This window comes from Aphelocoma coerulescens, chromosome 8 (assembly GCF_041296385.1).
Source record: "Aphelocoma coerulescens isolate FSJ_1873_10779 chromosome 8, UR_Acoe_1.0, whole genome shotgun sequence".
In the NCBI taxonomy this organism is placed as follows: domain Eukaryota; kingdom Metazoa; phylum Chordata; class Aves; order Passeriformes; family Corvidae; genus Aphelocoma; species Aphelocoma coerulescens.
The window spans coordinates 10002587-10027529 of NC_091022.1; the positions used below are offsets into that span (position 1 = coordinate 10002587).

The 24943-nt window shown below is 38.5% G+C and overlaps 1 long non-coding RNA gene across 1 annotated transcript in view; it reads left to right on the plus strand.

Annotated features, from left to right (window-relative positions):
- The first annotated feature begins 5198 nt into the window (after positions 1–5198).
- LOC138113948 (uncharacterized) overlaps positions 5199–24943 on the plus strand; it is a 137386-nt gene continuing 117641 nt past the window's right edge. The window contains exon 1 of the long non-coding RNA XR_011152400.1: positions 5199–5266. This is a non-coding gene — a long non-coding RNA (uncharacterized lncRNA). The remainder of the gene's footprint in view (positions 5267–24943) is intronic.

Below are 24943 nucleotides of genomic sequence, written 5' to 3' on the forward strand. Positions count from 1 at the left end.
AGTGTTCCCTTTAACATCAAGAGCTGTTAAATGAAACTCATTTGCTACCTCACCTGAACAAGCAACTTAGCAAAACAAAGTATATTTTTAGAATAAATTATTTTTAGGTAAAATGTTTTGGTCCTTTACTACTGGTATTAATGCTGCCTAAGGTTCAGAACCATGAAAAACCAGGATAGCCTCATTAACTGAAATTAAGTATAAAACCAGTTGTTTTTATGTAAATATTTAGTCTCATTTTAACATGTGACTCTTTAGCAGTTTCTTTCAATGAGACAAAATGGTTCCAAAGTTTCAGAAATGTCTTTTGCTTTATGACTAGAAGAATATTTCCTGAGAAAATTCTGCTAAGTATAATTCTGTGTTGGTAAGGAGAGTTACAGAAACCTTAGGGAAAGTACTGATAAATGCAGGCTCATCTGATAGAAATGTATGTTCCAACGAGTATAAAAACTCATGCTTCAGTGTTTGCTTCCTCAGTTTCACTCTGCCTTGCTTTATTTAACTGATGTTCTTCACTGTAAATATATATATTATATATATATATGTAGGAATTACTGATAAAAAAGACAGTGATTTTCATCATTGCACATTAGCATTGCACATCCCCAGTAAAAACACAGCATTTCCTCTAAACTGTGTAAAAATTCCAAACTGCATTTGGCTACTGTTCTCTTGTGCAGGTTCCATTCAAGAGGGAGAAAAAAATTAGCACCATCGTGTAAGAGCACAGATTTGTTTGATATATGCCAGCTTTCAGTGCTGCAAATGGTGCCAGGAGTAAATATCTGCTGATGTAGTGCTGGCTCAGTGTCTCTCTTTGATCTCTGAATGGTGTTTGCTGGCAACCAGTTATGCTGAAGTTAGAGAGGAAAAGTCCCAGGAGGCCTGTTGAGAACATGGATGTAGAATAATTTCTGACTTAAGATATCCTTAAAGAAGAGAATAAATCCCACAAGATTTTTATGTTGCAAAACCTAGCTAAGAAGAAATTTGAAATGGCAATTTTCTAATATAGTCAACTCCAGAACAAAAAATGTCCCTGTATATTCATGTGCATAAAGTTAAGCATTTTTTATAACTCAAGAATCCTGTTTGGTGTGGTTTGGGCTTTTGTCATATGCTGAAAGTTATGAGAAAATATGTTTATGAAGCCTCCAGTGTGATAGAGCTAGAACTCTTAATATCTACCACGCTTGAATTAATAAATAATAGTACAGATATTATTAGATGCTATCACATATTAGGCATCTGATTTTGGCACCTATATCAGGTGGCCAGAACAGCAAGGCAGAAACACAGCACCAACAGAACATATTATTTTTTTAAAAAAAAAGTAAAACAGTAAATGAACTTCTGTTAGAAAATCTCTTCTTTTGTTCAAAATTCTTGCTTGAAAATAAATTCTATCACAAGTTTCTTTTAAAATTTATTTAGACTGCAGAAATAAAAATATTTGCCTCCAGGGATTTAGGGGTGACAACAGAGATCACTAGAACAGAATCATCAGGGGGCTGCCTGCTTTTGGTTCAGATTCTCCTACTGGGGGAAATGGCTGCATTATCCTCTGTAAAGGAATGCCTGAGTAATTTAACCAAAGGGAATTACCAGTGTGCAGGCAAGTGAGATACCTTGGCCCCACCTTTTCCCTGCTCTGAATTCCTGGCTGTGCAGTCCAAGCCAGCTGTTACACCCAGCTGGGATCCAGGTTTCCTCAAATCCTCTGTTCCACCCATATTCCTCCATCACCCTTCACACGAGGAGTGGCTGGCAGGGCCACCTCTGCTTTGCTGTGGTGAGTAAAGAGCCAATACAGCATTATTCTGGGAAGAGACAGCTGTGATAATTCCAGTGATTAGTCGAGTACCTGCCCTACTCATCTTTCCAACACTAAGCAGATTCCTGTCAGCCAGTGGCTAATTTCAGGGCTAATTTTAGGGGACACACAATATTGTCTTGCAGCAGGAAGACACCTGGGTCTGCTTCTGCCTCTGTCTTTAGATGCACCAGTTCCACCACATCATACACCATTTCTGGGCAGAGCTTTCCTGTTGTCATCTTTGGAAAGGACATTGTCTCCAGCTGTGTAATCAGGTCCCTTAAGGGGCACTACACAGATTTTTCACCATATTAAATACAAATTAACACTGTGCCTCATTTTTCAAGATTTCATTTATTAGATCAGAATGAATAACACTGAGCTGGGTAAATGCAGAAGATACAAAAATAAGAGGAACCTCCCCCCAGCATCAGCATATGTGCATAATTTTAGTAGTGCTTACCAAGAAATAGTAATTCAGTAACTTGCTTACTTTAATTCATAGACTTAGTTATATAAGTATATAGTTTATAGGGGAAAGTGATGGGGTAGTAGAAGAATATGCAGAGATTTATTTTAGTAAATATTGATTCATCTAAAGATAGAATTACAACATAACCTGATTTATAAGTGGAAATAAACTAAAAATAGTAAATGCAAAAGAAAAGTATATTAATATACTTGTCCTTTTCTATCTATTTCAGAACAACAGCTCTATTTATTCTGTGACCTTCCTTTCCCCTATCTGTTGGAGCTCCTTTTCTTTTTCCTTTGAAGTTTATGAAAATATTCCCATTGGACTAAATTAAATATTCCTAATTAGGAATCCTCTATACCAAATTAAGCATTTACTCATCTAGATTTCTAAATTATAGACGAGCCACTTCTTTGAAATGAACACGTGTAAAATGCCATGGGATTATTGCTATGGAGAGCTCTGTAGAATTCCCTTGTTCTCCTTCAGGGATAAAAATGATAAAATTAGAGATCTTATGCATTTCAGAATTTCACTAAATTCCACAAGCAGCCGGGAGAAAGTGCAGTGGGACTGCAGCTTTTGTTTTGGTGCCTATATGTGCCACTGACACAATCAGTCTTTGGATGTTGGCCTCCTCTCCCTGAGAGGTTAAATTCTTGTTTAATGGATGCACTGGGACACAGGCCTGCACTGCCTTTGTTCCACTGTTGTTAGACAGGGATGGAAGAGGCACTAACACTGTATTTTCCTGATAGAATGTGTTGGCTCAAATCTCCTGGCTCTTAACTGGTGGAAAAGATGCATCATTCTTACCTATGTGTATAGGAATAGAAATTTAGAACAGCCTCTATATCCTGTATTTGGTCTGCAGTGAACATTTCTGATCCACATTTAGTATATTTATATAATATATATATTATATTTGTATATGTTTTCATCAGTCCTCACACTTTACACGTTGAAAATGGTACAGAAATCAATGGGCATGCCTAGCATAGGGTAATAGAGTGATCCCTGAATCTCTGTTCATATAAAACACAAAATACAGAAATTTCTGTATTACAAACAAGAATATGTTTGTACATGTGTAGTTGAATTAACCTACTGAGACATCTTAACTAGTTAATACTGTATGAATTAATTTCTATGGCTGTTTTGCTTCCAGTTCAGTGGAATTATATAGACAGGTCTGCTCCTCGCTGAAAGCAGGCAATCCAGACTGATCTTGCATCCTAGACAAGGCATTTGAAAGCTTCATGACTGTTAATTATCTACTAATCCTCTATTCTAAGAGACAAGGAAATGTTATTTCCCTTGCAGACATATGATTAAGTAAGATATAAAAAATACTGTCATTCTTCTGGGGTAACTTATCAGGTACAGGCCAGAAAATTTAAAATGGGTCTGAAATTTATTAGCAAAAAATATTGTCATTGTATCAGTTAATCTGAAAAGACTGTGTCCTGAAATGTATCTTGCCTTTGAAATTACAGACACATCTAATTTGAACTTTTATTAACTACAACAGTATGGCTGGGAGGCAGGGAAACACAAATCATCTGTGCAATGTGATGGATAAAAAAGCATACCAAAAGAGCCTTTAAATTTAAATTGGCTACAAAGATCTAGAAATGAATTGACTTTCTGAAAGACTCACACAACATCAGCTCCTGTTAAATTAGGGGTCAGTTAAAAGCTGACATCATCACAAATCAGTGCTGACTTAAGTTCTTTTCTTGGTGTTCAGGAAAAAAAATGTTGTCTTTGTATTTACCAGAAGCATGAAAACAGACATTTTTCTCTTTCAGAAAAGGAAGTAGGGTGGAGTCTATGTTCCCCTTCCCTCTGTTACACCAGTTAACAAAGGAGTATCCCTAGCTAGACTCAGGGAGGGAGAAAATAATGTAAATCATAGACCTAGAAACTGCTTCTCCCTGATTAACACATGAGATGTGCACAGATGAGTCTATACACAAACATATGGAATTTTCTGAATTTGTTAGGTGGAATTCTGGCTTTAGTTTAAGATGGTGGAACCCTTGCTACTGCTTTCAGTAGATCTAGAACGTTATTGCCTAAGTTCCTAATTATCATATATACATCCAATATGAAAGTGTACGAGCAAATTGTAATGGCTTTCATGATGGATTTAGTGCCAGTTTATTCCCTCTTATGAAACAGTGAAAGGAACATGTCAAGGTCAAGAGACATAAAAACAGCACCAAGTCTCATATCACCACATCCTTACTGGCTATGTCAGTGTACTAAACCTTCCTGCAGCTTGTTGCACAAAAAATGAGTGAAACATTTAAACATTTTACAAGAAAAAGTGTCTAAGTCTCTCTCAGTTTGGATTATTTTGAAACTCTCTTCCAGACATTTAGAAAATAGTAGGTGTGCAACTTCCCAAAAAAACTTAAATGTCTACAATTAACAAATAAAGAATTAAGTGATTTCGGGCATAATTGTGTTTATAATGGAACTTGGAAATATTTACCTACTCTTTAAAGTACATTTTAATTAAAATATCACAGGTGAAATGGTTTTAAGATGTAATTAAATGTTTTATTGGGGATGCCTGTGTAAGTAATGAGCTTCCACTGGTATTCAGTAAAGATTTAGTAGGATCTCTTTCTTTACAATTGTAAGGCAAGTTTTCATTTCAATTCATGAACATAATTCCTATTAACACAGAAGTTACTTTGTGAGAAGAAGATACATTCTCCATCCTTTCTAAAAGCAAACCAAAAAAGGAGAATAGAAAAGTGTAATAAACTTACAGGTGAAAGTGTTTTAGCCATTAAATTTAGTCATTAAGTCACGGCAGGTGGTCACTAATTGGCCTTAATTACCCTGATGAGGCTCACCTGGGCCCCACCCTCTGCCAGGAGCTCCAGTTCAGTTGTGCTCGGGCTCCCATTTCTCATTGGCTGTGTCTCTCCTCAGAGCTTTTCCTGCTTCTGGATCTGGTAAGTCTTTTCATGTTTACTTAAAAATGCAGGAAAGAAAATAATATTGTTCATTTTAGGACTACCAGAGCGATCAATAAATCAGGGTTGAAAATATCATTCCTTTGGCACAGAGACTACCACATGGAAAATGCAAAGCTTGGGAGTGTTTGCAAGTGGCTGTGGTTAAAAAGCCAGATTTAGTGATTTCTCTGATGCAAATAGAGCCATTTGTGTCTAAAGTTTTTTTTAGTTTTGGATGTCTTCATTTAAAGCAGGGAAATAGTACATGTGAAATATAACTACTGTAGAAGTTGGTGAGCATTTGCATGTGTTCTATAGAAAAAAAAAATCTGTTAGGTGTTGTAAAGGAGGTATTTTTGTCAATTATCTGCTGAATACAAAGGTACAGGGATTATGTGGTCTGAAAATGAGCCTAGCATAAAATACAACATAACTGTTTTTTGAAAAACACTGAGAAGATCCAGGATAGAATTTTTGATAGTTGGAAAGAAATCAAACACTTTTAACAGAAACAAAACTCTCCTAAACAAATAACTTTTTTGTTGGTTTTGTTTTTTTTTTTTTCTTCCTCTTCTCTAAAAGAAAGCAATCTTTCATAGGTTTTAGTGTTTTGGTTTGGTTGCTGTTTTGCTGGGTTTTTTCCATTCCCCCTAAAAACATACGAAATACAGGTTGTAATCTCTCCCATGCCCAGAATGAGTGTGACTGCAGGAAAGGAGTGCTAGAGAAACTGTTAAAATGAAAGCTGCATATGTTTTTATTGGTTTTCTGTATTTTTTTTCCTGTATCATTCCTATATGGTTAAAAAGATGTTAAATTGTGATTTTCTTCATTCTAAACAAGCTATAATCTTTGTATTTGGCCTAATTATTGATGCCCACAGAATGCCTTTAAGTAAACAAAAACTTCATAGAATACTTTAAAAGCTTTATTTCAGTATGATTATAGAAGGAGCTATCACTTGGTATATTATCAAGGTCTGAGTTCTTTGAATGATGATGCAAGAAGTTCATTTATTGTGTAAAATTTCCTGAATTAACTGATAATTCTGAGTTCATTCCAGTAAAAACATGTTTTTATTTTCCTGGCTTTCAGGTGTCAGGATATAAAAAGGATATAAATTTAGAAATAACTGTTGACTTCTAGTAGGGAACAGCAGGTGTTAATTAGGTGCTGCTGAGGATAATTGGGACATAAATGGTTCTGAAATATGAGATACCATGAGGGGAGTTTACAACTGTTGCTCTGAGCAGATAATCAAAATTGTGAACAGAGCACATCTTTGCTTCCACTTGTTTATGATTCCCTAAACTATTGACTTCATGTAAGATGTTAAACTCAAAATTCAGTTCAGAGGCAAAGGGAAATGTGCATTATATATGATATAATATATCTAAAAAGATAAGTGGGAGAAATATTGCTGGTAAAGAGCAACTCAATTAGAAAAACTGTTGTTACAGCTGCACCAAATCAAGCTCAGACAAGGCACACCTGAGAAGCTCCTCTTAGGAGGCCTTGCCTATCTCTATACTGAGCTTGCACCTGGCAGCACCTCGAGCTTCACTGGAGATACTGGGCAGGAGGAGTAAGTGGATCAGATCAACAGAACAATGTTGTAGTGCCAATGAACAGGACTAGGATTTGAGCAATGGTTTGATACTTCATTCACAAGTTTAATAGGAAGTGAACTAATTTAGGTTATTTGGCATCATTTTATTAATTTAAATGAAGAGTGGTTTGTTGGGTTTTTTGTTGTTTGGGTTTTTTTCATTTGCTTCACATATCATATGGTTTTAGTGTCTCTCGGGGTCTATCAGTGGAATTTTGCTGTCTGTGACTGCTTCTCCCTCTTTGGGCTAAGAGTACTTGTGATCACTGCAGGGGAGAAGTACAGCTATGGCCACTGGCGTGTGATCTGATCTGCCAGGCGTGTTTCTGTTGCAGCCTGACTTTCTCCTAAAGGAGCTTTTAGCACATGGTCACTGACAGGCATCTTGGGCAGAGCTCAGCAGCACTGTAGGTGCTACAGATCCTGTAGGGCTGCTTTATGGTGTAGTTTATGCCCTATCACAGTAACAGGTGCAAGAGTTCTTATCAGACAGACTCAGAATTGCCTCTCTCCTTGCTCTGACAATGATGCCTTGGGTTTTAACTTTCATACTTTTCAAATCCTGTACTGCCTGGTGTGTAACTCTGAAGTTTCTTGTTGCCTGTTCACTTCTGCTCTCTCGTGCTGGGTAGACGTAACAAAGCCTCTCTGGGCCTGCTCTCCAGGGACACTCAGACTATCCTAGGCCCAAAAAGTAAAAACCAGAAGCCTCTAAAGGGAGGGGGGCAAGAAAACCTGGGGAAATTACATCATTAACTGAAGTTTTAATTGGAGAATTAACCCTGATATGCAAATGTAGCGGGTTGGGTTTGTAACCAGGCAGAAACACCAATTTAATGTAGTGGTTGGGTCCAAAATACTCATTACTGTTTATCTTCTGTGAGATAAGAATTAGGAGAAATGCAAAGCAGGCACCAAACTTGAAAGAATATACAGAAGTTTATTAACAGACCTAAAAGAAGGAAAAAAAAAAATCATACCACACCTTCAGAACATTTCTCTTCCCCCCACCTTTCTCCCTTCTCCCACTGACAATGTAAAAAGACAACCCTTGAGATGTTTATCACTTCCGCAATAACCTTGTTCAGTCCATTGAGGAAGAGGAGTCTCTCCTGTCCATGCTATGGGGAGCCCGCACAACGAGCCAGCCGCCCAGGTTGGTTCTCTGCTCACATGTGAGTCCCTTCCCATGACTTGCAGCTTTTCCCACAACTGCTTTCGAGGGTCCACTCTTGAATTACTGGGGTACAATTTTAAGGTTGAGCCATTCAGAAACAAAAGTTCTCTTCACCCATCTCTGGGAACATTTCATCTCTAAGAACACAGGCCCTCCTCCTTCCCTGGGAGCAGAGAGTCCTCCTCATCTTCATCTCTAGGACTATCTCTGGGAGCATCTCTAGGAACTGAGGTCTTCTCCTTTCCCATTTGGAGCAAAAGTCCTCATCGCTTCCATCTCTCCCTGTTCAAATTTCTCATTAAATTACAGCTGTGTCAGCATCTGCCTATCTCAGAGCAGGTGCTTTTGCTCTCAAGTACAAGTTGAACACTCCACCCCCCATGCCTTCATGAAATTACAACGGGTACTCTGATACATCATAGCTTTACAACAGAATTTCAGCTTTAAGCATCTCCTCTTTCTTCTCCCTCAGGTTTTCAGCTCTTCACAGCACTAAAAGGGTTAATCTCACCTAGGCCTTGCAGCTGGAATGTCCCTTATCACTGTTGCTCACATGATCTCTGCTGGACAGCGGTGCAGCTTCAGCTGAATCTTGGCCGCACTGGAGAGGGGGAGCTGAGCCGCTCCGGCTGCCCACAGCAGGGCTGGGGGGGGTTCCGTGGGTGGAACAGGGCCCATCGGATCCAGGATGGCCGTGGCCCGGCCTGGCCTGGCCCGAGCAGGGCCTGGGCCGGGCCTGCTGGCCCCCTCATGGGGCTCACAGCCACCTGTCCCAGCACTGGAAACGAGACAGAGCTGTGGGGGGGAGTTTGTCTATTCTTAAGTGTGGATCACAGAGGCGGTCACAACTTTAAGTGGCTTAAAGAATTGTCCATATTCAAACTGGCCAGCTGATAGGCTCTGTCAGGTCACAGAGGAAGCTGTAAGCACCCCTTTGCAAGAACATCACTTCTGGGACTGTGCTTGCTAACCCATGACAGCAGGTGAACCAAACCTATAAAAGTGTGAAGAACTTGTGACCCATGGTCCATATTGGGGTCCATCTTGGCAATAGCCTCTGGTTCCCCAGGCGGTACCTTTGAAGGCCTTTCAAATAAATACCTACTTTTATTCCCTTACTCATGTCTAGTCTCTGTTTCTAGGAGGCCTCTTAAGGCATCAACAAGGCCTTTTCACTCTATCCTGGTTTCTTCAGCAAACTGAAGATCAGCACTCGGGCTTTGATGTAGCATGAGGGCATGATCCATTCTGCAAAGCTGCCTTCCGTCTTCGTATTTTTCTTCTTTTCTTTGTCATTCCACTTTTCCTCCTCCTATTTTTCCCCATTACACTTTCCTTTGCCTGCCTTCTCTTCCCCTTTTTCAACCTGAACCAGTGAAAGTAAGTCAGTAATGCAGAGATGCAGAGACCTCTAATGTGCATTAAAGCTCGCTATTTTGATTCTGAACACCAGAATACCATGATTGTGGTTGGACATTTTGCAACCTAAGTGTTAGGGATTATTTGTCTGGATAGGGTTATAACACTTAGTCTTTTTTTCTTAATATTAAAAAAAAAAAACCTTGCAGAAAAAATTTTAATGCATGTTAAAATATAAGGTTAATCTTAGTTTTTTAAACTAGGCATTCCCCTAGTCCAGTGATCTTTCTCAGGCAAGTAGTAACAGTGATTTCCCAGTGAAAAACCTAAGACTCTGGATAGATACACTCCTTCTTTCCAGCAATGTTCCTGGAGACAGGGATTTAGCTGACGTTTCCTGTTTTAATGTTAGGTTTGGGTGGGTTATGCTTCAGTATTTGTTTGAGAAACTCTTTGAAGCCATCTAAGCTTTCAGTATCCCAAACCTTCTGGTTTTGTTCTTTTGCCTGACTGGGAGGGACCATATAATCTTTACAACCTTTTCCACGGCCATTTGTGATTTTATTTCTTTAAGCTGTGTTATGCTGTTCAGTCAGTAATTTCTTCTCAGGCTAAAATGTCCGAACTTATTTCATTTTTCCTTGCCTGTGGCAATGATTTCCTACCACTGATCCTCCATGTGTGGCTCTTTAAAGCTTCGTTTTCACTGTTTTCCATGTGAGACTCAGAGCTGCCCCAGCAGGCAGAATCCAAGTGCCCCATGGGTTTGCATGAGGACATTATTGCATCTCATCTCCTGGCTCTGCTCCTCTGTAAGCAGTGTCAGTGAACAGTGTGTGGTTTGCTTTTGGAACATTACTGAGATCACTCTTATTCCCCCAGTAGAACTATGTATTCCAACTCCTGAGTCTCATTTTTGAATGTTGATGTTCAGGCATCATTGTGTTCAGGCATAAATTGCAGCTATCTTTTTCCTGCATACATCACCTTAAAATATTCAATTACAGTCAATTTTGATTTCTGTTTTTATCACCAAATCATCTCTTATTGTGAAGACCCTGGTGATTTCTACAAACTTTTGCAAGTCCATTATGTTCCAAATCAAGAAACTGAGCCAGGAACAAAATACATGAGCAAATAACTTTATCTCCTCTTGCCTTGAACTTTCCATGTGTAAAGTGAGCTGATTATAATTTGCCTTTCTGTATAATCTGCTCTGTATCTCAATGAACTTTCTTCAGTCCTGTCAAAGTAGTGGTAACTATCACTTGCCAAGCAAAATATTTGTATTAGCTTGTATGGTGCACTTCTGAGCAGAATATCTTCCATCTTTCCCTTGAATGCCTAAAATCCAGAAAGTACATGTTTGTTAACACATAGGTACCTGTCATTGTAAATCAGAGTTTCAAATGTTGTAGTTTGCCCTAATAGCCAAGTGCTGGCTTAATAAAAGTTTTGAGACAGACTGAGATATGAAATTCTTCCCACTTGGCCAAAAATTTAATAGGTTGTTTGTTTTTGTTTTTTTTTTCATTTTGTATAGAATTGATGTAAAATATCCATGTAAACAGAGATATCTTCAAGTATGGCTCTATCAGCTTTTTATACAACCTGGAAATTCATAATAGGAAATAGCAGCATAGGTAGCTGTGTAAACCACTTGACATCTGTCCATATTTATAAGCATACTTTTCATTTGCTGCAGTTTATTTACTCTTGGCACATACAAATGAAGTGTGACAGACACCCTGTGGCTTCTATTGATGAGAGGATTAATAAAGCTTGTACTTTCATTATGACATCCTAAGCCATCAAGCATGAAGACTTCAACAGTCATTATTGAGCATTGACACATATTGCATCAGTAATCAGAAGTGACAGAAGACAAGAAGCTGGCAGGAATAGGACCTCAGTTCTCTCTCAGGAATAGGATTTAATATGGTCTTAATGTATAGCCATGCACATGAGTTCACACTCATTTTTAGCTCTATTGCTTGTCCTTTAAAGGCATGTTATAAAAGATCTCTGTATACCTGTTTTACTGAGATGAAAGTAATGCATAACACCAACATGTTGTTACTTGGTAATGCCAACCATCATGGCATTGCATGCTGGAGGGTCTTTTATGGGTTTATTCTAGTATGGAGGCTTCATTAAATACCCTTGGCAGGCTTTTCCTTTATATTAACTAGGAAAAATACGGGAACTTCAGGCAAAGTCCTGTAAAGTCCTACTTATCACTGTGGGAAAGAGCTCCCTGATTTCAGATATGGAGGAACTGATGTAAAGGTGATGTCTGTCATATGGAGTCTATGGAATAATTAAAATGACCTCTCTAGGTCATGTGGAGGCAAGGACTGAAGCAAAGCTTTGGGAGTGTTCTGGCATTTAGCCTAGGCAGTTGAATTTTTCTTGTTTGTGCAACAGACTGAAGGTTTGGGTAGTACATACTGCTAAAATCCAGGGCTAAAATCCAGCTTTTTCCGGAGTGCTCATCATAGTAGTGTCAATAGACCTTCACTGTGGCTTTAGTAGCAGATATTACATTTCTTTGCAAGGAAGATGTTAAACAATTTTTAAATAAGGAGACAGGGACAGAGTTCTGGAAACTTCTGTTCGTGGTCTACATTGTGTTTCTCATCTACTGCTAAGTTGGTAGTTAGTCTTGTCCGAAGCAGTTCACCTCTCTGAGCAGCAAATCCATTCTGTTTTGAACAAGCCTCTAAATTAAAAGTATTGAAGGAAATAATAAGCAAATCAATTAAAAAACTAAATAAAGTTTCAAGGGTCAGCTTTATGGGGGGGGAGGGGAAGAAAAGCAGCCCTGTCTGTTTAATTCTCTGGAACTTTTGCTGCTTTTGTCCATGCTTTTCTCCTAAAAGTTTTAGATAAATGCAGTTTGTTAGAAGACTCTTAATGGAATGAGTACTACATCAAAGCTTCTTGGTGACTGTGCAGGGTATTATTTCTTACAACTTTTGAGAAACATGGAAAAACTGAAAAGTTACCCTTAATTAATTTCTTCCTTTGCACAAGTTGATGTAGCTGTTCTGAGGTACTGGCTTTTCATCTTGCAGCTATTCTTCAGTTTCAATCTTGAGCAGTTTCTATTCCAATCAGTTTTTCTTCTTGAATTTTTTTTTCTTTTTTTGTGCTATGTCTTCTTGTTGTAGAGGAAGAGCCGCTGGGGTAAAATAGCTTCAGCCTATCTTTAGTTTTGACGCTTACATTTCTGTACTTTTTTTCCCTTTTGATAGGAACTTTTTTTCCCTTGGAACATCACCTGAGAACAATATCCATTCAGTTTGTACTGTTTTGTTGGCATGGTAAGGTTTTCCACAGGAAGGGAAATAAGGCAGTCAAAGCAATCTTTCTTTGGTAGATGCAGCTTAGGAGGAGGAAGTGTTGGAAAAGCATTGCCTACAAACGCCAGCTGCAATTTAACCTGAATTGAGAGTAGGAAAAAAGATGTGAATCAGAGTAAGTTTACAGCCCTTTTCTGCCCTGAGAAGCTGCAAACAGATTGAAGAAACCTGGACGTAGGTGTGCAGCTTCAAATGATGGTCAAATCAATGACAATTAAGGGTTTTGCTGGAAGATTGAGGCTGCTTGCTCAGAGTGTTTGCTGAGGGACAAGCTGCCAAATTATAGCTGTGTGAAATAGTCTGAGTCCTGAGCCTTACAGTGTTGTATTTATGCATGTTTTGCTTCTGAACTGAGGTTTCTTTCCTAAATATAACTATTCTGTTTACAAATGTTTTGTCCCTAAGTATCCAAGTTTTCCGAAACAAATCCCCAAGCACTATCTTAAATTAAGAATAAATGTCTTTGTGCTGTATAGAGGGAGATAAGATTCCCCTCCACAGCAGAGGAGGAGGAAAAATAGTATGAGGAAGCTGTCTTTGTCTCAAACACACACACAAAAAACCCCAACACCCAAAATGAGGAAAAACTCTCCTACATTCTTGCACAGACTACATTGTACGCAAGTTATGTCATGCCTAGCAGATGCTGAAAATTTCTGAGTACCTACTTGCTAGATAATAAATTATTTCCATGTAGGTACAACACACTTCAACAGGTGCTGCACATCCTTGGAGTATGATAGTAGCAGGGCACGATATTACCTAATTTCCCCCCAAAGATCATTAAAGAATACTTTATAATCTGGAAGTGCATCTGTATGGGGTGAAGCATATTCCAGTGAGGTTTTAGCTCAGTTATCCCTTTGTTAATGTTAGATGTTTGACTCTTGGGACCTCTGTGTAAGGAACTGTCTCTTGTGTCTCTCTCTTGGAATGATGTGCTCAGTGAAATATGGATGTGTGTACAGTCTAGTCCTATAAATCTGAGGGCTTTTATGAAATATAACAAACAATATAATGAATTGAAAATATAGCACTGTTTATTGATAATTTACAGTAAATTTTAGGAACCTCTCTGTTCCCCAACCCCTACTTGCCCACCACAGCATTGGCCCTCAGTTTTGAAAGAAAAGACACTATTTCTGGGAAGAGAAATGAAGGCAAATAGGCAGGGGCTGAGAGACAAAGTGGTGAAAGAAACACCTTCCTTGCCTTCTGAGTACACAGGGCAGCTGGAGTGGCTCTTGCCTGCTGTCACACAAATGCGTGCAGTGTGGAACACAAGAATTAAGTCTGTGTACAGCTGCAAATCTGGATCCCAGCTCAAGTTCTAATCTTTGTTTAAATTCATGGGTATCATTGATGTGCTGGGGAAAAAAAAATTACTAGTTTAAATCGAAGTCTACAGGTTAGACAATACACCCATAGAGTTATCTTTCTCCAGTTCTTGAAATTGAGCTGAGTAACTGGACTTAAGGAATCAAACAATACAAAATTGGGATGATTCTTATTCTATAATGAAACAAACTACACTGGAGCTGCTTGTGATACCTTAATAAGTTCAAATATAAATAATTCACTTTTATTGTTCTCTTCTGTTTCTCTTTTCTACATGTTTAGTGGTTTATATATTTATTTTATAGGTAAATGCTATGACAACTTATTCCTGTTGTATGATTTGCTGCCTCAATCTGAAATTGGTTCTCAGTTGGTCGGTAGTGTAGTGTTTTCCAAAAATGTGTCCCCATGCACAATTATAAATGTAGCTGAACTGAATTTTCCTTTTAATCACATCAACATGGCTTTTTTTGTCATCAATGACTGATCAAAGTGAGGTCTCTTTATAGCTGGGTCAAGTTATCCTTCAGTATCTAGTGAGAGTGTAAGAAGGAGCTTTTGTTCCAGTAACACAACAAAGAGTGAAGCCCCTCATCTCCCTGCAGTTAAGAGTTGTCAGAATTGTTCCTTGAAGTCCAGTGGAATTTATATGCAAGCTCTAATGAATGGTATATGTGGAAGATCTTTTCTGCAGATTATGCTCATAAATCTTTATCTATTTTCTTGTTTTCATGATTTTTTATTCAATATCTTCTGCAGGGTTTTGTCAGACAAGCTCTGAACTTGACAAATGAGGTGAGGAGTCCTCACAGGGATCAGATAGGTTATTCCAGCATTCAGAACTGAATTAAGACCAAAATTCATATGAGAGGATAATTTTACATGGTGCTATCAGATGCACTTGTCTTTATCTCATTCCTCTTAATTAAGGCTGAATCAATTGAAAATGGGCAGATTTGTTTGCTCTTGCCCTGGATAATCTCTTATTGAAGAGTGGAATAAATGCTCAGCTGATGCCAGTCACTGCTATTCTTGTTTAGGTTTATTGAAATCATCTGGACTCTGTCAGTGCTTTTGCCTTGCCTGCCTGAGTCAGGGCCACAAAAATCCACCAGCAGATCAAGTAATAGTATTATTTGCTTATTTTTGTTGTCTTTTGTCCTGTTTCTTAAGCAAACATTACCAAGCTTTTCCTGAAGAATGTTTAAAAGGAGGAAAACATCAGGTGAAAACAGATGGTTTGTATTTGTGGGTGCTTGCCTTGCACTCTGACACAAGGGAGGGAGAAAAAAAGAATGTTTTATCAGCTGGTGTGTGCTGTTATTGTAGAGAATAAATTGCACTGAAATATTTTAACATGGGATAAGCAGAGGCATTGCATCATGTAAGAGAATTGGGTTTTAAAGATCCTGCCTGTTCCTACCTGCATCTCAGATTAGAATTCCAGAAACAGATCAGGCTGAGATTTTTTTTTTTCTTTATATTTATGAAAGTTTTTTCTGAAACAATAATAGTTTGAAACGGAATCAAGGGAAATGCCCTGAGAATTGAAAGCTGATGTGTATGTGTGTATAGCACACTCAGGCCAGGTGCTTTAAACAGAGCAAATCTATTTGCTGTTGTGGGTAGGTTATTTACCAAACAGCTCAGTAAACTTAGAGTTTGCAGGACAAAATATCACTGACAATGACTGGGGCAAAGTGTGATGGGGATAGTATTCAAACACTGTTTATTTAATAAGGTTTAGGAGGTAAACTCAGGCTTCTGAGCTCAATCAAAGCTTTGCTGGAATTGCCATTTTTGTTGTTTATGAAGAACTGATATACTCAGTCAATCTTTTAGCAATTGCAACTCTTGAAACAGTAACTAAGCACAACTGTGATGGAGCTTGTGTAGGAGAGTTGCATGTGAAATAACCTATAATGAGTTACAGTAATGTACTTCACTTTTATGCCTTGATTGTCTTACCAGCAATTGAAAGAATCTTTTGGTCACAGCAGACTAACCCAGGTAAGCTTATTGCTGAGCCAGAGTCTGAGTGCCTTCCAGGGAGATCAAGAATGAAGCCGGGGGGGGGGGGGGAGGGGGGGTGGGAGGCAGGGATGGAATCCAAGTGCTGTTTTGTTGTGGTGGTATTTCCCAAAGGGATCAAAGCAGGGCTCAGCCAGTTCTTGGCAGTGTTTGTGTTTGTCTTGTGTTACTTCAGTGATATTATCAAATTGTTTGGGTGGACATAGACTGTTCAGAGCATCACTAGAACTTTCAAGCTTCTTTTGTAAACAGCCCTCATGACACTGCTGAACTTTTTTGTTTCAAAATATACTTGTAAATAGAATCAGCAATAAATTATATGTAATAATAGTAATATTTCTTTGTAATGCAGGTAGATAAAGCTTTAGTTTATGCCTCGGAGAAAAAGTTTAGGACATGGTAATTGCCACAGTTAACCTTTCAAGATTTACCTTTAGCTTACCTGTTAAAATCAAATGTGCAGAGAAAAAGTTGTCAGTTGTACAGTCAACACATACATTCTACATTAGAGCCACTAATTTCTGTTTATTTTGTGCCACAAAGAACACTTCAGTTATAGCCTGTGACATCTGTGGCTCACTTCTGTTTTTCAAAGACCTCCAATTTTCTGTTGCTCTCTGTGCCACTGTATTCCTTAGCCCTCACTTCTTTAAGGTTCAGATTTTTGAAGGAGAAATCTGACATGAGTTACATCAGTTGTCCCCTAATATAGTTCTGTTTTGAATATAAGTAATGATGGTGATAGAGGTTATCAATATTTGATAAACAGTTTCATTCTGATGTGTCAAAGAATGAGTGTTTTGACAAACACTCACTAAATGATCCTGAGAATAACCTTTAGACTTGAATGACTTGAATTGATTTTTTGCTGCTGCAATCCTTCCACAATCACTTTATGCATTATTCTGAGTTCTCTTGTCTCTAGTTCCTGTTCATTTTGATTGTTACAGTCTTTGGGTCGGTATTTTAGCAGTGTTCAAAGTTTTGGTTGAACATTTAAGTGTGTAGGGGTAGCTGAGGTCATAAAAGCCCGCAGAACAAACATTCTGTTAACTAATCTCTAATCTGAGAGAAGCATCTCCTCAGCTAATGGCGAGTGAAATCACTGTGAATGGGGCCATTTCATTTCACCACAGGTCTGAATGGTCCCTTCTCTCTGCAGCTTTCCATTAAGTATGTGACAGAAGTGCCATTGCCAGCCCTGAATGAGCAATACAGCTCTGCAGCAGCTCTTTTTGAGCCCTAATGAACCTGAGGCATGTTCACAGCAGCACCACTGAAGTCCCAAGACTGCATTTACAGTACTTAGGCAGTGCAGATTGTTAAAGAGGCAGATTTTGCTTCAGTCCATTGCCAATCCTTTTGTTGCATGGGAACTGCAATGTAGTGGGGCCTTCTTGCTGACAGTGGAGGAAATTCAGTTTTCAGTCATGCTCTGTGGATGTTTTGTAATGAGGTGACATAAAATGACATGTCTGTAGTTTAGAATAGCTCTGTTGCTGGCTGTCTGCTTGGAACTGAGAATATGGTCCTAAGACAGAGGCCTTGCAGTAAACTTTAAAAATTGGATAATTCAGAGGCCTCCACCTAGCCCTTCTTCAGGGTTATTGCTGTGATAACACAGCCAAGTGTAATAGCTTCATCTGAGCTTCCCTGAGTCCATTCAGCATCTGAACTCACTGTCACTGAAAGCTCTTACATCTATAGAATAAGAAAAAACAAGCCTAATGTGCAGATTGGGTAATGCAATCGAGAGGGATCAATAACACCTTATATGCTATTACTAAGTCTGTGAATGCAAGGCAGGCTGCACAAGTTTTGTTGCTATACAAAGCAATGTTGCAAAAAAAATTGAATTTGATAGATATCTAAACATCATTGCAAGAAAAGAAAATATGAATACTGGAGAACAGTATAGGCATGAAAAAGATTGAGCTTAAGGGGCAAAAATAGTGCACTAGATTAATGAAGAAAATAGTTCAATGAGGAAGAGGGATTGGTAAATCATTACGTGCAGTTACTGCTCAGCTGGGTGGTTATAATTTCTTAGCACAGATATGTAATGACATTACAATGACTTTAACTTCCATGTTAAGCATCAAAACAAATTCCTAAAAATGTTATAATATTTCATAAATGCACAATAGAAATCCAGTGTCTTAATTAGCCAAACAATTATTTGCCCATTTATTACCGCAGTCCTAGGCCCTGTCACCGTGTCCCGCAGCCGTGGGGAGGAGGAGAGGAGATCCAGCAGGCAGGAATTGTGCAGCAAGATTGATTTATTTAATTATTTTACAAACTCTTTTATATAGACTTTTTTCTTCACAGTCTAATTGGACAAAGGGCCAGCCACCCCTTGGGGTGATTGGCTAAAATCCTAAAACATCCGTTGTCAAAATATTTTTCTACTGGACTATAAACAATACTTTTCAAGGTTGCAGGTGTTTGGTTGTTTACATTCCCTGCTACCTCTTCTGTGAGAGAGAAAAGTCTCTCACGGACTTAGAAAATAGCGAGAAAATCCTTGCTAGCAGCATTTTTTTTTTTATCTACACTCATTTTCCTTATAAACTCAAGTTCTTATCTCTCCCAGAACACAATCCAAAAAATCTGAAGGTTGGGAGGCAATACCATTATTGTGAGGGTTTCTACTGTGATGAAACCATTGGAGTTGTGAACACCTGATGCAAGTAAAAGGCCTTGAAGTACTTTTTCAGCCAGCAGTGTGCTAAATACAGAATTATATCTTTGGAAGGCACAGTAAATTTGTTTGAAATGCCAACCCCCTGAAAGCTTCTGTGAATGGTACTTCTTTGGCCTTGCATATATTTTTGTGTTCTTCACTCTTAGTGGAGAGGGTCATGAATTCATGATTCTCTTTTTACCTTCTTAATATTTTCATTCAGTGAAAATATAAGTTAGCTTGAACTACATTTCAAACCCCCAAAAAAGCAATATAAATAATAGCAGTTGTCTTTTGAAAGGTATAATTTCAGTGTCTGTAGGTCTGAGGCTCATCTTTACATTGTGCCAGTGAGGTACATAACTGAAAACTATGACTGAATAAGAAAGGAGTGGAGTGGAAGATTAAGACTACGTGATGTGCAGTATGAGAAATGACCAGTTGAAAAAGATGGGTTAAAAAATCTGTACTCATTAGTGTGTCTATTACAAATACATATCGGGAACAGTGATACAGCAAAGAAACAGACATCTGTTCATTTAGATACTGAAAATGCATAGAAGTGTAGAGAAAGGCAGTAGTAGTTTTAAATTATTTGTTTCAAATTCGAGTATAAAACTCTGCAATCGGAGCAAATTTTTTTAGTGATAAAACTTGTAAAAAACTTTATGAAAATAGCAGAACAGGATGTAGAGTAAGAGAGTTCATGCAGGCAGTTGCAGTTTTTCATGTTAGCCAACTTTCCCTCAGATGTGTCTGCCTTTTATGCACAGTCTACATGCTGCAAAATTTATTTTTTATCTTAATTTATTCTAGCTTTCCCATTATCTAACCTGTCCTTGAAACACTCTTGAGAAATTACTAAATCCTGTGAAGCACAGACTAGACTCCTAGATCAGGTTATTTTATGTCTTTATTAGACAATCCCATTAGAACCTCACCAGTGGTAAAGGAGGGAAATATAGTGCCATCAGCACCCTTATAGTGCTGCACTCTCCAAAAGTTACTGGCATTAGTAAACTCATCTTACTGCCAGAACCTTTTAAAACAGTCTACAAACTAATTTCATTGACTTATAAAACTATTTGTACTGAGCAATTCATTCTATGTTCTGCACTGAGGAACAAATACCACCTTAGGTTTAAGTTGACTGTGTTGCTGAGATACCACCCTGAGCTAACTTTGTATTTTTATGTCCCTGAAGGATTTCATTAAGGTAGTAGAGCAGTCTCTATCAAATATTCATAACCTGTAGTAAACTGAAGTCATATTCTCTATTCACTGCAGTTTGACACAGACACGTGTTCGTAGCTGACAGTACTCGCTCAGATCCACAAATTGAGTGTTTGCCATTTGGAGCTCTGCTTCATAATATTTCAGGTGTTGCTATTGTTTTCTAAATTTTTGAACAATGCAAAGATTCTGCTTTGTTAAAATCAGCATCCTTCCAGACCAGCAGCATGTGATAATGTATATTCATATATCATTTTTGCGTTTAACTTGTTTGGGGGATTTTTCCAATGTCAAGAGCTTTGTGGAAATGTCATAATACTTCACCTCTAACTCAGATGGAAGCCTGTGATCTTCCAAGAGATCCAGAAATGTGTAAATGAAGTGGCTATGAGAAATAACACTAAAAAACCTTGCCTGGAACTGAAGTATAAGGCAGTACCTTCCTAGGATTTCACATGGCCATAAAGTGTGTGTAATGCAGTTCTGAACCCAGCTAGGTTTCAGACTACACTTTCAGGGAGGCTCTTTGAAGTAGATGTATCTGATTCTCATTTGCATATTTTATATAAGGTGCCATCATGCAAATAAGTTGAGCTGGCCTACTTAGATGTTTGAAGTCAGGCATGTATTCCTGCATCTTGCTGAATAAGAGCCTGACTCTGCAGTTCATTGACTTCAAAGCTGTTCTTTTGAATCACTGAGTTTTTTGGCTTTTATACTGTTTGCAGCCTGAGCTGTCAGATATTCTTTTTAAACTGACCAGTGAATAACAATAGGCTTTTGTTTTTTGCTTTCTCTTATGTGTGAGAGATTGTCTGTAATATTATTTCATTATCATTTTATGTTGCTAATTTGTCTGTTACACCAAATGCACAAAGTGGGAATGTGGAATTTTCTGACTTTTATAGAAGGTGGAGCAGAACTTTCTACAAAGTCAGACCTTTTGTGCTATTGCACTGTTGCAGCAATCCCATGAAAACAGTGAAAGGGGTGGTTGAAAATGGCCTGAAATGAAAAAAAAGTGAGGTAGCATCGTTTCCTCAGGTATAAGGCATTTGTTGGTTATGCTGTGTAAGGGGGTGAAATAGGCAGGAAAAGAAATACTTGAGAAATATGGAGCTGTGAGAGGACAGACTCCTTAAATATCTTGTTGGCAGCATGGGAGTGTTGAACGAGTAATGCTGAACCTGTGAAGCTTTGCCTGCATGAATGAACATGAAACACCTGCTGCACCTTGCTGTATCCTACTGGAATGGCAGGAATGGGGTATTGCCCTCGGATTCAAGATGTCAGGATGAACAGATGTAACCAGTCATGTGCACTGCTGGCTGAGGGGCTTGCAAGGAGGACTGGCTCATGAGCAGTGATTCCAGTATTCCTGAAGGACCATCAAATCCAGCTAAACAAACCTGTTTTGATATTTAGGGAGGGAGGTCAGCCCTCAGGGGCCTCTGGTGGTTATAAAATCCATCATCACTCAACCCTGAGGAGCAGATCTGGCTGGTGATGGATACCAGCAATTGGTGTGATGGCAGCTGAAGGCTCCTGTCTAAAGTGGGGCTTTTGAGGTGCCTGGGGCAGGGCTGAGTTTGTGTGATGGTGAGAGGTTCTGGGTACATGTAGTTCTATAAGCTCTGGGTGCTAGTTTTGATGAGTAACTTAACATGTTTGTTTCATAGTTCCTCAGTTTACCTTTGCATACTTCCAAGATCGTGATTTTTTGCTATTGGGACGGTATTTCAATTAATTCATGTAAGGTAAACCTTTATGGCAGCTCCAAAATCTCCTGCTGTTTCCAGAAGACTTGCAGTGAAGTCATAACAGGTCTTAAAAGCAGTGTGCTGGCCCCCCAGTAGCATACAGACATTTATCTTAGGTAATTATGAAACCCCTGCCCAGCACCTTTCAGAGAAACAAGCCGTGAGGCTCTCTCCGATGCTGAGCTCCCCTTTGGGGCTGACTTAACGGCAGAAGAGTGCACATGAGCTGCTAACACCCCTTATATGAGACAATCCCTTATGGAAGGAGTGGGAGGGCAGTGGCCAGGGGTGGCTGTGAGCCCCTGCTGGTGTATGCCACTCCTTCCAGTTTAACTTCCTCCTGAGAAAGGGTTTTCTTTCAAATCCTGGTTTCCACTGATGTCTTCCATGTGCACTTTCAGCAGCATAAGCCACACGGGGTGTTTCATCACCATGTTTTCAGGCTAGCTGTAAAATCTGAATGGAATTTTTGTACAAACAGGTTTAATAGATGTGGAGGAATTCTTGTGCTGCTTTCTTCAGACATGTTTCACTCAAGGGGGTAATGCCAGAAATTGATCGTGTAATGAGTAAACTAAATAAGATTATGGTTCTTGTCCTCTTCTAATTTCAAAGCAGGATAGCTGCTGTAAGTATCTCAGTTAATGGGAGTGTAGGAAGAATCTATTCAACTCTGACAAAATTGGCATGGATAACCCCTCTGAAAATGCACAGGATGTTGCAGGATTGGACATTTTCTGAGCTACAGAAAATTTAATTTCATTCTGTGAGAGGCGAGAGAGAGAGAGAGAGATCTATTTGATATGATTTTAAAGCACTAGAAATTACTTCCAAATGTGTGACCAGCTGAACAAACAACTGTTATATTTGAAAAACCAATCCAGATTCTGATTTCAGTTACTGTGATGTGAACTCTCAAAAATTGCAGTGAGTGTGCTAGAATTGCTCTGGATTAAAAACTGAATAGAAAAACAATTATCTGGCCTGCTGTGTATTTGCAGGGTGTCCTTTTTAAAGGTAGATGTTATTTTGAAAACTTCTGAAGAATAAAACCCATTTTTTTATCAGCTGGATATTATATGCATGAAAATGCTTTGCTCTGTGGCTAATAGTTTTATTATAAATAATAAGTAGTTGTTAGCTTATAGATGGAAAATACTTCTGGAATCCCTGGAGGGAAAGGTGAATTCAACCAACATACCAACAAGCAAACAAAATGTAATTTAGTTCACAATTTCTAAGAATACAGAATCCTATTCTACTTATGTTGCCAGATCCCTAAATTAGAAGGAATTCATTTTTCTGATTTGAATGCAAATGATATTTGCCAGATATAATCTGAGTTGTCATTACCTTCCATCGGGTTTATGTTGTGACTGAGCTGAACTCCAAATCATGTTAGCACAGAACTTGAATAAGAAGGATGAGTGCAGACCATATATTATATAAATAGGTGCTCTGAAATTTTTCAAAGTGTTTTATATATCATAGCATGCATATCACAGAAATGTATGATGTTGCAAGTCACATGAACTGATATTTCCTAATAGTTTTTAGGCTTTTCAAAATTGAGAATAACAATTTCTTAGATGAGAGCTGTTGCACCTCAGGCCAGAATCTCAGTCAGCTTGGTTGTGTTTGTTGAAGAGATTTCTGTAGGTGAATGACAGGATAACTAACATCAAGATAATTTTTTTTTTCCAAAGGATTAATGAAGTAGCTTACATGTTTTAATAATTCTTAGGTCTCTCTATAAAAAAATTGCTGTATCTGTTCAAAAGCCTGGAGTTACATTTCAACTCTGGAAACTGTCCAGTTATCTCCTTTGAGCTATCCATGAGACCAGCAGTAAAAGTGAAAAAATTCATGTAGGAAGAAGGATTCCATATATCCTAAATCATAACAAGCACTGTAGTATCCAAAAAACCTCGGTGCCTTCTAATAGAGGTGTACTTTTATGCTCTGCTTGTCTTGAGACCAAGTTGTCAGCACAGAGAATAAATGGAGCTGATGTCAGAACATTTTAATGCCAGGCACAACAAATTAAATAACTTCCCTGCTCTGCAGGGGAGAGGATGTGCTTTGGGAGGAAGGTCCAGTGGTTCCAGCTGTGCTGCACAAAGACAGATGCTCCAGATTTGAGGGGTTCATTCCAGTTCTACTCGGGCACTTAGAGTCTCTCCCAAAGTTACTCCTGACTGCACTTGTTATAGGCTTAGGTAGAAAATACTGAATTCTGACTTGTTCATTCTGAATCTCCCCAAATCTGACTCAAAACCATTAGCTTGCAGGCCTGAGACCTCACTGATGGAGATGGTTGTAGTGTTGATTGGTTAGGTGACATATCTGTGCTAGGAAAAAAACCCTCAAACCAACAAATAAAGCCCTGAAACTGAGGCAACACAAGTGAATTCTTCTATCTGGCTGATTTCTTTCTGACTCACAGGGTCTGTTTCCTTATTTCCTGCCTTGTTCGACACATTTGCCTAAATTGAAACCACTTTAAACCAGCACAGAATTCATAGTTCTGAGTAAAGAGTGGAGCCATTTCCAGAGTGCAGTTTTCTTTTTTATGAGATGCTTACCTGAGAAAATGCCTTTTATTTCTCTCAGAAATCAATATTTGGGTATCTTTGCAGAGGACAATGCTGTCCTGGCTGGGAAGCACAGCTGAGGAGCAGTTAGGCGATGACAGCTGGCACAGTTCTTTTGTGGGTTCTGTCCATTCCTCAGCAAACTTCGCATCATATAGTCCTTTTCACAAGCTCCTAAAATAGCTAAATGGGTTTTTTTCCTACTAGCTGTCATCTATTTCAAAGTGTATTTTTATTATTATCAGAATATTTTTCCTCATTTCAACGTTATTTACTCCTATCTGGATATACATGCTCTGATCTTGATTTATGTACTTTGTTATGTAATTCTCCCTATATTCCACAGGTTTTAGTCCATGTATTTCAATACTGTCACTTCACTTCCCTCAACGAAGTAAAATCTTTTTGCCTTTTCACTTAATATCATAACTCACAGTTCTGTTTACCCATGTTTTCCTCAGCAGCTCATCTGTCTTTATTACTTTTTGGAGAGGAATTCACAGTTCATATGTGTTCATATTT